This window comes from Taudactylus pleione, unplaced genomic scaffold (genome assembly GCF_031769625.1).
Source record: "Taudactylus pleione unplaced genomic scaffold, aTauple2 ptg001691l, whole genome shotgun sequence".
Classification (NCBI taxonomy): domain Eukaryota; kingdom Metazoa; phylum Chordata; class Amphibia; order Anura; family Myobatrachidae; genus Taudactylus; species Taudactylus pleione.
Window position 1 is genome coordinate 192,080 of NW_028286088.1, and position 13,411 is coordinate 205,490.

Sequence of the window (13,411 nt, forward strand, 5' to 3'; positions counted from 1 at the left end):
CTGTCTGCGTTTTGTCATGTGCGCGTATAATGCAGCAGCCGCCATGAATGCTCTCAGTCTGCGTTTTGTCATGTGCGCGTATAATGCAGCAGCCGCCATGAATGTTCTCAGTCTGCGTTTTGTCATGTGCGCGTATAATGCAGCAGCCGCCATGAATGCTCTCAGTCTGCGGTTTGTCATGTGCGTGTATAACGCAGCAGCCGCCATGAATGCTCCCAGTCTGCGTTTTGTCATGTGCGCGTATAATGCAGCAGCCGCCATGAATGTTCTCAGTCTGCGTTTTGTCATGTGCGTGTATAATGCAGCAGCCGCCATGAATGTTCTCTCAGTCTGCGTTTTCTCATGTGCGCGTATAATGCAGCAGCCGCCATGAATGTTCTCAGTCTGCGTTTTGTCATGTGCGCGTATAATGCAGCAGCCGCCATGAATGTTCTCAGTCTGCGTTTTCTCATGTGCACGTATAATGCAGCAGCCGCCATGAATGCTCTCAGTCTGCGTTTTGTCATGTGCGTGTATAATGCAGCAGCCGCCATGAATGCTCTCAGTCTGCGTTTTCTCATGTGCGCGTATAATGCAGCAGCCGCCATGAATGGTCTCAGTCTGCGTTTTGTCATGTGCGCGTATAATGCAGCAGCCGCCATGAATGGTCTCAGTCTGCGTTTTGTCATGTGCGCGTATAATGCAGCAGCCGCCATGAATGCTCTCAGTCTGCGTTTTGTCATGTGCGTGTATAATGCAGCAGCCGCCATGAATGTTCTCAGTCTGCGTTTTGTCATGTGCGTGTATAATGCAGCAGCCGCCATGAATGTTCTCAGTCTGCGTTTTGTCATGTGTGTGTATAATGCAGCAGCCGCCATGAATGTTCTCAGTCTGCGTTTTGTCATGTGCGTGTATAATGCAGCAGCCGCCATGAATGCTCTTAGTCTGCGTTTTGTCATGTGCGCGTATAACGCAGCAGCCGCCATGAATGTTCTCTCAGTCTGCGTTTTGTCATGTGCGCGTATAACGCAGCAGCCGCCATGAATGTTCTCTCAGTCTGCGTTTTGTCATGTGCGCGTATACTGCAGCAGCCGCCATGAATGTTCTCTCAGTCTGCGTTTTGTCATGTGCGCGTATACTGCAGCAGCCGCCATGAATGTTCTCAGTCTGCGTTTTGTCATGTGCGTGTATAATGCAGCAGCCGCCATGAATGTTCTCAGTCTGCGTTTTGTCATGTGCGCGTATAATGCAGCAGCCGCCATGAATGCTCTCAGTCTGTGTTTTGTCATGTGCGCGTATAATGCAGCAGCCGCCATGAATGTTCTCTCAGTCTGCGTTTTGTCATGTGCGCGCATAATGCAGCAGCCGCCATGAATGTTCTCAGTCTGCGTTTTCTCATGTGCGCGTATAATGCAGCAGCCGCCATGAATGTTCTCAGTCTGCGTTTTGTCATGTGCGCGTATAATGCAGCAGCCGCCATGAATGTTCTCTCAGTCTGCGTTTTGTCATGTGCGCGTATAATGCGGCAGCCGCCATGAATGTTCTCTCAGTCTGCGTTTTGTCATGTGCGCGTATAATGCGGCAGCCGCCATGAATGTTCTCTCAGTCTGCGTTTTGTCATGTGCGCGTATAATGCGGCAGCCGCCATGAATGTTCTCAGTCTGCGTTTTGTCATGTGCGCGTATAATGCAGCAGCCGCCATGAATGCTCTCAGTCTGCGTTTTGTCATGTGCGCGTATAATGCAGCAGCCGCCATGAATGCTCTCAGTCTGCGTTTTGTCATGTGCGCGTATAATGCAGCAGCCGCCATGAATGCTCTCAGTCTGCGTTTTGTCTTGTGCGCGTATAATGCGGCAGCCGCCATGAATGTTCTCTCAGTCTGCGTTTTGTCATGTGCGCGTATAATGCGGCAGCCGCCATGAATATTCTCTCAGTCTGCGTTTTGTCATGTGCGCGTATAATGCAGCAGCCGCCATGAATGTTCTCAGTCTGCGTTTTGTCATGTGCGCGTATAATGCAGCAGCCGCCATGAATGTTCTCAATCTGCGTTTTGTCATGTGCGCGTATAATGCAGCAGCCGCCATGAATGCTCTCAGTCTGCGTTTTGTCATGTGCGCGTATAATGCAGCAGCCGCCATGAATGTTCTCAGTCTGCGTTTTGTCATGCGCGTGTATAATGCAGCAGCCGCCATGAATGCTCTCAGTCTGCGTTTTGTCATGTGCGCGTATAATGCAGCAGCCGCCATGAATGCTCTCAGGCTGCGTTTTGTCATGTGCGCGTATAATGCAGCAGCCGCCATGAATGTTCTCAGTCTGCGTTTTGTCATGTGCGCGTATAATGCAGCAGCCGCCATGAATGTTCTCAGTCTGTGTTTTGTCATGTGCGTGTATAATGCAGCAGCAGCCATGAATGCTCTCAGTCTGCGTTTTGTCATGTGCGTGTATAACGCAGCAGCCGCCATGAATGTTCTCAGTCTGTGTTGTGTCATGTGCGCGTATAATGCAGCAGCTGCCATGAATGTTCTCAGTCTGCGTTTTGTCATGTGCGCGTATAATGCAGCAGCCGCCATGAATGTTCTCAGTCTGCGTTTTGTCATGTGCGCGTATAATGCAGCAGCCGCCATGAATGTTCTCTGTCTGCGTTTTGTCATGTGCGCGTATAATGCAGCAGCCGCCATGAATGTTCTCAGTCTGCGTTTTGTCATGTGCGTGTATAATGCAGCAGCCGCCATGAATGCTCTCTGTCTGCGTTTTGTCATGTGCGTGTATAATACAGCAGCCGCCATGAATGTTCTCAGTCTGCGTTTTGTCATGTGCGCGTATAATGCAGCAGCCGCCATGAATGTTCTCTCAGTCTGCGTTTTGTCATGTGCGCGTATAATGCAGCAGCCGCCATGAATGTTCTCAGTCTGCTTTTTTGTCATGTGCGCGTGTAATGCAGCAGCCGCCATGAATGCTCTCAGTCTGCGTTTTGTCTTGTGCGCGTATAATGCAGCAGCCGCCATGAATGCTCTCAGTCTGCGTTTTGTCATGTGCGCGTTCAATGCAGCAGCCGCCATGAATGTTCTCAGTCTGCGTTTTGTCATGTGCGCGTATAATGCAGCAGCCGCCATGAATGTTCTCAGTCTGCGTTTTGTCATGTGCGCGTATAATGCAGCAGCCGCCATGAATGATCTCAGTCTGTGTTTTGTCATGTGCTTGTATAATGCAGCAGCCGCCATGAATGTTCTCAGTCTGTGTTTTGTCATGTGCGCGTATAATGCAGCAGCCGCCATTAATGCCATTAAACCCGCGTCTTTGCCCTGGTGGTCCTACGCTACATGATAAATCCACTTTGGCTCAAATATTCAAGTATTTGTAATGGGTTCCAGCATCTGGCTTGGATCCTGGGAGATGTGACCACGGAAGAGCACGTGACCGGAGACAGCCACAGACATGTCAGCGGGTCTCGATTTTGAAGGATCCAGTCCCCGCTGCCCAAAGCAGCGGAAATCAGCAGCAGGTGTAGGGGCAGAGGTGGCGTGTGCCCACCATCGTCTCACGTGGAGAGTGGTGGAGGACCTGAGTACTTACAGATTCAGGCCCTGCCAATTACAGCTGGTCAAATTGAAAATGGTGTCACAAGCGAGCCAATCACAGTTTGCCGTATCATCAATACAAGATGGCCACGTCGAGCTAATCGCAACTCGCTGCGTCATCACTCTGCCCCCTTGTTCCTGGCTTATGTTAGCCAACACAAGGGGCCGAGAGGCAGTTGGGTGTTGAATAGAATGTCTAGAGCTCCTGAAGAAGAAAGAAGCCAAAAGACGCCGGAAGCCCTGGAGGGCGCCAGCCATCGCAAAAGAGCTAAAACAGGACCCTGCCCACTGGGAGAAGAGAAAAGACCCGCTGCCAGTCAGAAGTGAGGTCAGTGAAGAGACCGGAAGTCTTGAGGGAGCAGTGTGCGACGCAAAACAGATAATGGCTCCCCAGGTGAAGACCACAGGAAGCACACAGACAACGGCTTTGTTCAGCCGCAAACTACAGGTATGGGTCCGTGAGCAGTAGTTGCAAACTTCACCTTCTGCATCCAACCTGGAGTGTCATCGACGGCCTGAAATTGAGAATGAGTGTCTGAGGTAAGCAGGGCTGGATTTCCCACTAGGCAACCTAGGCGCTCGCCTAGGGCCCGGTGGGACCCCAGGGGCCTGTGGATGACCAATCAAAGCTCTCCCAGGGGAGCGCTGCGCGAGGTCCCACGTACACTCCCGGGGGAGCGCTGCGCGAGGTCCCACGTACACTCCCGGGGGAGCGCAGCTCGAGGTCCCACGTACACTCCCGGGGGAGCGCTGCTCGAGGTCCCACGTACACTCCCGGGGGAGCGCTGCTCGAGGTCCCACGTACACTCCCGGGGGAGCGCTGCGCGAGGTCCCACGTACACTCCCGGGGGAGCGCTGCGCGAGGTCCCACGTACACTCCCGGGGGAGCGCAGCGCGAGGTCCCACGTACACTCCCGGGGGAGCGCAGCTCGAGGTCCCACGTACACTCCCGGGGGAGCGCTGCTCGAGGTCCCACGTACACTCCCGGGGGAGCGCTGCTCGAGGTCCCACGTACACTCCCGGGGGAACGCTGCGCGAGGTCCCACGTACACTCCCGGGGGAGCGCTGCGCGAGGTCCCACGTACACTCCCAGAGTCCCCCGCGCCGCTGTCTGCTCTGTGCTCTCTTGGACCTCTCTCTTGGACACCCAGCCCCCGCTGCTCCAACTAGCAGCGGCCCGCCCCAACAGCCACATGAGCCACGCTGCCCACCAGCAGCAGCACCCAGCAAGGCCAGGCAGCCAGGGTATTACCCTGATGAGCTGCCTGCAAGAAAATGTAAAGGCTGCATATAACACAGTAGGTCAAGATACACATATATATGTATTTATACTGTATATATGATATGAATATGCGTATCTTGTCCTAGTGACACCTACTGTGATATATGCATAGTTTTTACAATGTCACTAGATGATTATATATATATATATATATATATATATATATATATATATTGTGACACAGTTAGGTTAGGGGTCCCTCTCCTGGGTAGAGGTCTCCTTCCTTACACACACACACAGCAGCAGGGAAGCAGCACACCAGTCTGGATGCAAGTACAAGCTGGTTGGTGCCATTCTTTATTGTACAATGTCAGAAATAACATAAAGAAAACATAAACATAAATCCTAGCCCTGTCGGGGCACTAACTTCACAGGTAGTTCCCTCACTACCAGAACCTGGCAGGGCCTAATGCCCTCACCAGCAACAAGGGCACAGCACAACACTCACAGTTAGGTTTTCAAGTGTCTCTGAGCAAACTCCCTGTCTGCTCTCCCAGGTGAGACAATCAGCCCTCAACACACTAGGCTTATATTGGCCACTCTCAGGTGGAAACCCTAACAAGCCTGTTACCAGGCTAAGAGAACCAAAACCTGGAGTGGCCATGGGTGGAGCCCTCCCTCTCCTCTCACCCACAACCCCCAGGTCCCAAACTGGCTTTTCAAAAAGCCGAGACTCAAGCCTGCTACACTGCAGACTTTCTCCTGGAGGTTTAAAACACATAAGACAGGAATCTGGGACAAATGTACCTGCCACAGACCACTTTACCAATGATCCTATCACATATCCCCCCCCTTTGTTTCAACCTGTGGGGCGGAAGAACTGAAGCCCCCAAACAATGAATGCGTGACAACGCGTCAGCATTGGCCAGCTGGCTTCCTGGCCTGTGTTCCACTGAAAATTTTAAAGTTTGTAACGCCAAGAACCATCTCGTAATTCTCGCATTACTGTCTTTATTTTCGGACATCCACTTCAAAGGGGCATGGTCAGTGATCAATTTGAACTTTCTTCCAACCAAGTAGTACCTGAGAGCCTCTAACGCCCACTTTATGGCCAACGCCTCCTTCTCCACTGTGGCATAGTTTCTCTCATGTACATTCAACTTTCTGCTTAGATAGAAAATAGGGTGTTCCTCACCCTCCTTGTTCTGGGACAGGACCGCTCCTATACCTACTTCTGATACATCGGTTTGTACTATGAATTCCCTGTCAAAATTAGGAGTCATCAGGACTGGTTGGGAACACAATGCTACTTTCAACTCCTGAAAAGCTTTCTCCGCCTCAGGACTCCATTCTACCATGACTTTTTGTTTGCCTTTGGTCAGGTCAGTAAGTGGGACTGCCATGGTGGCAAAGTTGGGTATAAACCTCCTGTAGTACCCCGTAATTCCCAAGAAGGCTCTCACCTGCTTCTTATTCAGAGGCCGTGGCCAGTTTTGTATGGCATCAACTTTATTGAGCTGAGGCTTTATCAGGCCTCTGCCAATGGTGTATCCCAGATATTTTACTTCCTCCATGCCTAGACAACACTTTTTTGGGTTGGCTGTCAAACCTGCCTTATAGATGGAGTCCAAAACTGCTTGTACCCTGGGTAAGTGAGACTGCCATTCAGGACTATGAATGACCACGTCATCCAGATAAGCAGCCGCATACCGTCTATGGGGCCTTAGAATCCTGTCCATCATTCTTTGGAAGGTAGCAGGTGCCCATGTAGCCCGAAAGGCAACATCTTGTACTGAAACAAGCCCTCTGGCGCTGAAAAAGCTGTCTTTTGTTTGGCGCTCTCGGTTAACGGTACTTGCCAATACCCTTTGGTTAGGTCAAGAGTGGTTAAATACCTTGCCGTCCCTAGTCTCTCAATCAATTCATCCACTCTTGGCATCGGATTTTGAAACACTGTTCAACTTTCGGAAGTCATTGCAGAAACGCACACTCCCGTCAGGCTTTGGAATCAACACAATGGGACTTGACCATTCACTATGTGATTCTTCAATAACCCCTAACTCTAGCATATTTTTAATTTCTTTCGACACCGACTCTCTTTGTGCTTCTGGCAACCTATAGGGCTTTAGATTAACTTTAACCCCTGGGTCAGTGATGATGTCATGTTTAATGACCGAGGTTTTCCCAGGTACGTCAGAGAACAGCACCCTATTTCTGATCAGAAACTCCTTGACCTCTTGTTGTTGAATTGCCGACAGGGTTTTTGCCACTGTCACTTCGGGAACTAAGGGTCCTGGATTTACTGGAGGGGCTCGGACGGCCGACAGTGCCGTTCTATCTTTCCAGGGCTTTAACAGATTTATATGGTATATCTGTTCCGGCTTTCTTTTCCCCGGCTGGTAAACTTTGTAATTGACCTGCCCCACTCTTTCTAAGATTTCAAAGGGCCCTTGCAATTTAGCCAAAAGTTTATTTTCCACAGTGGGAACCAATACTAACACTCTGTCCCCAGGAGCAAAGCTGCGTAACCGAGCATTGCGGTTGTATACCCTCTGCTGTGCCTGTTGAGCCTGTTCCAGGTGCTCTCTCACTATCGGCACTACCGCAGCAATTCTCTCCTGCATTTGAGAAACATACTCAATCACGGTTTTGTAAGGACTAGACTGCCCCTCCCATGTCTCTTTGGCAATGTCTAGTAACCCCCTTGGGTGTCTCCCATACAACAAGTCGAAGGGTGAAAACCCGGTGGAGGACTGGGGAACTTCTCTTATGGCCAACAATAAATACGGCAATAAGTAATCCCAATCCCTACCATCCTTGTCGACCACTTTCCTAAGCATGTGTTTTAACGTCTTGTTAAACCTCTCGACCAGCCCATCGGTTTGGGGGTGATAAACCGAAGTTCTTAACTGTTCAATTTTGAACAGGCGACATAACTCTTTCATGACTTTTGACATAAACGGTGTACCCTGGTCAGTTAGTATCTCCTTGGGTATACCCAGCCTGCTAAAGACATGAACTAGCTCTCTGGCAATGGTCTTGGTTGACATATTGCGCAACGGGATCGCTTCCAGGTACCTGGTAGCGTAATCCATTATGACCAGAATATACTGGTGTCCCCTGGCAGACTTCATTAAGGGTCCAACCAAATCCATCGCTATTCTTTCAAACGGCACCTCTATAATAGGCAATGGAACTAGTGGACCCTTAAAATGTGGCCTGGGAGCATGATACTGACACTCAGGGCAGGATGCGCAAAAGTCAGACACCTCTTTATGAAGCCCGGGCCAGAAAAACCTCTGCATTATTCGCTCAGTGGTTTTCTCTACCCCTAGATGGCCTGCCGTTATATGACCATGGGCCAGATCCAACACTGTTCTTCTGTAGGCTTTGGGAACTATTAGTTGTTCCACAATATCTTCCCCCTTCTTAGTCACCTGATATAACAAATCCTGACACATTGCCATGTGGGGATAGGACAAAGTACTATCAGGGTCTACGGGTTTACCATCAACTACTTTTACATTCTCCCTGGCTTTTACCAAAGTAGGGTCATTCAACTGCTCCACGGCAAAGACCTCTCTTCTGACCTCTAAATCAGGCAGACGATCACTTGGCCCAACAACACTTCCCACCTCAATGGGAGGCACATCAGTTGGCAGGCCACCGTCACGTTCCGCATTCTCTAGTTCGCCAACCATAGTAGAAAAAGGGAATAACTCTGACTCAGAAGAAACTCCCTCCTCCACTACATCGACAACCTTCTCAAATGGATCGGGGTTGTTCACCTCTGGAACAAAACGGCTTTCCCACAATTTCCAGAAGTGAGCAAAGTCTCTCCCCAATATTGCATTGTACACCAGACCATGCACCAAACCCACAGAAACTATAGCAGAGCCACATGGTGTCTCGATGTTCACCTCGGCCGTAACATAATATCGAGTATCCCCATGTATGCAGGTCACACCAACAGTTTTCCCTGTATGCCTCAAGGGGTTCACCAGCTCAGCTTTTATAAGTGTCACCAAGCTACCAGAGTCTAACAGTGCCTCTACTCGGTTGCCATCTACAGTGAGTACACACATGTGCTTATCAGTCTCAGCCTGCCGGTCAGCCGTACAGGCTGTCTGTGAAAAGAAAGACCCCCTGCGGTAGACATGAGCAGTATCACATTGCATAGGTTCAGTTGTAAGTGAACAATTAGCGGCAATATGGCCAAAGCCACCACATCGGAAACACTGAGTCATATTAATGTCTAGTCGTTTACGGGGCAAGAACCTTCCTGGCCTGGCAGGCCTGTCTCCAGGTTCTACACCCTCAGTCTTAGGTACATTCCACTGCCCAGCACCCTTCTCCCCTGGAACAGTCTTACCAGTGTCTGTGGGAGTTCGCCGGTGCGCCATCGGGGCTCGGTGGGGCATACTCATCAGCTCCTCAGCCGCCACGTACCTCTCCACCAGCTCGACCAACTGGTCCGCGGACTTAGGGTCTGCATGGCTCACCCACTTGCGCAGAGTCACAGGTAATGATCGCAGGTACCGGTCCATCACGACCCTTTCCACGATCTGTGGTCCCGTCAGCGTCTCGGGCTGTAGCCATTTTGAGGACAGATGGACGAGATCATGCATCTGTGAACGTGGAGGCTTGTCCCTATGGAACTCCCAGCGGTGGACCTGTTGGGCACGAACAAAGGTGGTGACTCCCAAGCGAGTTAGGATCTCCTGTTTTAGTTTTTTATAGTCCTTGGCATCAGCCAGGCATAAATCGAAATATGCTTTTTGTGGCTCCCCAGACAAAAAAGGTGCCACCAGACTTGCCCACTGCTCCTTGGGCCAACTCTCCCTTTCGGCCGTTCTTTCAAATGCAGCGAGATAGGCCTCCACATCATCGCCCGAAGTCATCTTTTGAAGGAAGTGACTGGCTCGTACGGAGTGAGTGGGGGTGGGAGGATCAGTAGCAACATCTCTGGGCCGGGCGACCAGGTGCTGTACCACCTCTCTTATGGCCTGGCTGTTTTCCGCTAAGGCCTGGCGGGTTTCCTCAATGGAGACCTGTTGAAGTCTGTTAGTCTCCTGCTGAGCTGCTGTAGCTTCCTGCTGAGCCCTGGTAGATTCCTGCTGAGCTGCTGTAGCTTGGAGCAAGGCCTTAATAATGTCCTCCATTTTGTCCTGGGGTGCAGGTTGGAAGCTGAACCTTGCCTCTCTGAGCATTGGCTGATGCCTCCTCTATGGGACTCCAAGGACACAGTGTTATTTCCACACTCACAAATTGGGTGTCTGTCCCTTTAATTTTTAAATGGAAAGTTTTCCTCTTGCTGCAACTTTAGTGTGTGTGGTTGCCTGCATTCTCCACCATATTGTGACACAGGTTAGGGGGTCCCTCTCCTGGGTAGAGGACTCCTTCCTTACACACACACACACAGCAGCAGGGAAGCAGCACACCAGTCTGGATGCAAGTACAAGCTGGTCGGCGCCAGTCTTTATTGTACAATGTCAGAAATAGCAAAGAAAACATAAACATAAATCCTAGCCCTGTCGGGGCACTAACTTCACAGGTAGTTCTCTCACTACCAGAACCTGGCAGGGCCTAATACCCTCGCCAGCAACAAAGGCACAGCACAACACTCACAGTTAGGTTTTCAAGTGTCTCTGAGCAAACTCCCTGTCTGCTCTCCCAGGTGAGACAATCAGCCCTCAACACACTAGGCTTATATTGGCCACTCTCAGGTGGAAACCCTAACAAGCCTGTTACCAGGCTAAGAGAACCAAAACCTGGATTGGCCGTGGGTGGAGCCCTCCCTCTTCTCTCACCCACAACCCCCAGGTCCCAAACCGGCTTTTCAAAAAGCCGAGACTCAAGCCTGCTACACTGCAGACTTTCTCCTGGAGGTTTAAAACACATAAGACAGGAATCTGGGACAAATGTACCTGCCACAGACCACTTTACCAGTGATCCTATCACAATATATATATATATATATATATATAATAAAATATAATGGGGAAGTTGAATATAAGGAGGAAAAACAAAAAAATTATATAAATATACATGAATCAGGAACTCATATATAGTGCTATGGAGGGGTCCCCAAACTGGTGTCTTGCCTAGGGCCCCATAAGGTCTAAATCCAGGTCTGATGCATGCTGGGTGACGGCTTTGTGATTGCAGTCATTAGCATATTTTTGCAGCAGACCTCCGTGTAATTGCAGCTGCGATCAAAATAGTGATCTGTAGTGAATGAGGCCCATGTAGCAGAGATCAGATAAAAGAATGAGGAAAAGGCCACTTGTACCAGGGATCATGTACCTGGGAATGGAGGGTGTACCAGGGATCGTGTACCGGGGATCGTGTACCTGGGAATGGAGGGTGTACCGGGGATCGTGTACCTGGGAATGGAGGTTGTACCGGGGATCGTGTACCTGGGAATGGAGGGTGTACCAGGGATCGTGTACCTGGGAATGGAGGGTGTACCAGGGATCGTGTACCTGGGAATGGAGGGTGTACCAGGGATCGTGTACCTGGGAATGGAGGGTGTATCGAGGATCGTGTACCTGGGAATGGAGGGTGTACCGGGGATCGTGTACCTGGGAATGGAGGGTGTACCGGGGATCGTGTACCTGGGAATGGAGGGAGTATCGGGGATCGTGTACCTGGGAATGGAGGGTGTACCGGGGATCGTGTACCTGGGAATGGAGGGTGTACCAGGGATTGTGTACCTGGGAATGGAGGGTGTACCAGGGATCGTGTACCTGGGAATGGAGGGCATTTTCAAAAATACTGAACGGGTTAGTCGTGGGAAGCGAGAACAAAAATCTCTCATCCGCTGTAACCATGTAAGTTCCTTGCCTTCAGGTTCACCAGTCTCATATAGGAGACAAATAGAAGTGGTACCTATCAAATGGCCCTGTGCTTGGAAGAACAGATCATTAAACTCCCGCTCTGTGACTGACATCCCCAGAGCTCCCACACTCAATATAAAGAAAACTACAGGCACTCCGGTATGCCCAATCAGGTCTGTCCTTTGTAATGCCAGATCTATAAGAAACAAGACTGCCACAATTGCTGACCTTATTGAATCTGCAGATCTTGCCTGTATTACAGAGACTTGGCTAGATGAAAATGCAGCATCAATCTAGGAAGCTGCAGTTCCAACAAATTATTCTGTCATTCACAACCCAAGACTTAACCGCAGGGGAGGGGGAGTGGCAATCTGCTTTAGAAAAGCACTTAAACTTAGGGTCCACCCATTGGAAATGACTCATTTGAGTGCATCGCTGCTCGGAGTTCTACAGAATTAGGATTCAGAGTACTTCTCGTTTACCGCCCCCCTGGAGATGGAAAGATATTTCTACAAGAATTTGCAGATATTGTTGCTGGACTAGTTCTGGAGCATCAAAGATGGCTGATCCTTGGGGATTTCAATGCATGGGTTGATGATGAGCTCTCACACCTTGGCCAAGATCTCCTGTGCACAATGAATGCTCTGGGCCTCACACAAGTCATCCCTTCGGCTACTCATATAAGTGGTCACACTCTTGATCTTGTCTTCCAGATTGGATTAGATGTCTCTGACCTAAATATAAACCCAGTCACGTGGTCAGACCACCACTCAATTCACTTCTCAGTTGCAACCCCTCAAAATAGAACTTTACCCATGGAGTTGACAAGGTATTGTCCAAGGAGGGGCATGATTCCCCAGGCTCTTGCAGCAAACCTGGATCTTTCTGCGGTAATGGGGGCCTGTGAAGATCCTTGTTCCCTTGTCCATTACTATAACAGGGATGTGAAAGCTGCAATGGATATAATTTCCCCTGTGCGTAAACGACCCCTCATACCACACCGTCAAGCCCCTTGGTTTGACAATAGTGTTAGTGAACTCAAGAAAAGGGGGCGTAGACTTGAAAGACGATGGAGGAAGATGAACCTGGTAGAGGATAAGTTAACACTAATCAAACATATAAGAGAATATCAATCAACAATCACCCATAAGAAAATAGAGTTCCTTTCAAATGAGATCAAGGCAGCAAACAATAGGCCGGCTCAGCTTTTCCGTACAGTGGAGATGCTTTGCAAACCAGCATGCCTGCAGCATGATGAAACCCTCTCCCAGTCAAGATGCAATGAGCTTGTAAAATTCTTTGCAGATAAAGTATCCTCCATCCCGGCTGGAATCCCCACAGTGCCATCAAAGGAGTGCCAAACTACCAAGCCTGCCAAGGTAAGCCACCTGTCTCCCTGGAACAGCTTTGACATAATGGATGCAAAAGACATTGCTAAAATTATCAGAATGTTGCGACCCACCACCTGTGATCTGGACCCTGCCTCAACCAAGCTTCTCATAGGGTGTATAGACATTATTGGCCCTGTAATTGCAAAAATAGTTCAATGCTCTTTGCAAACAGCCTTTTTTCCAGAACCACTAAAGGAAGCAATGGTTAGACCACTTCTTAAAAAACCTAATTTAGACCCCGACTGCATGACCAACTATAGACCAGTATCAAACCTTCCTTTTCTAGGAAAGGTCATTGAGAAAGTGGTGGCAATGCAACTGGAAACCCACCTGTCTACCCATGATATTTATGATCCATTCCAGTCAGGATTCAGGAGAAGACATAGCACTGAAACAGCTCTG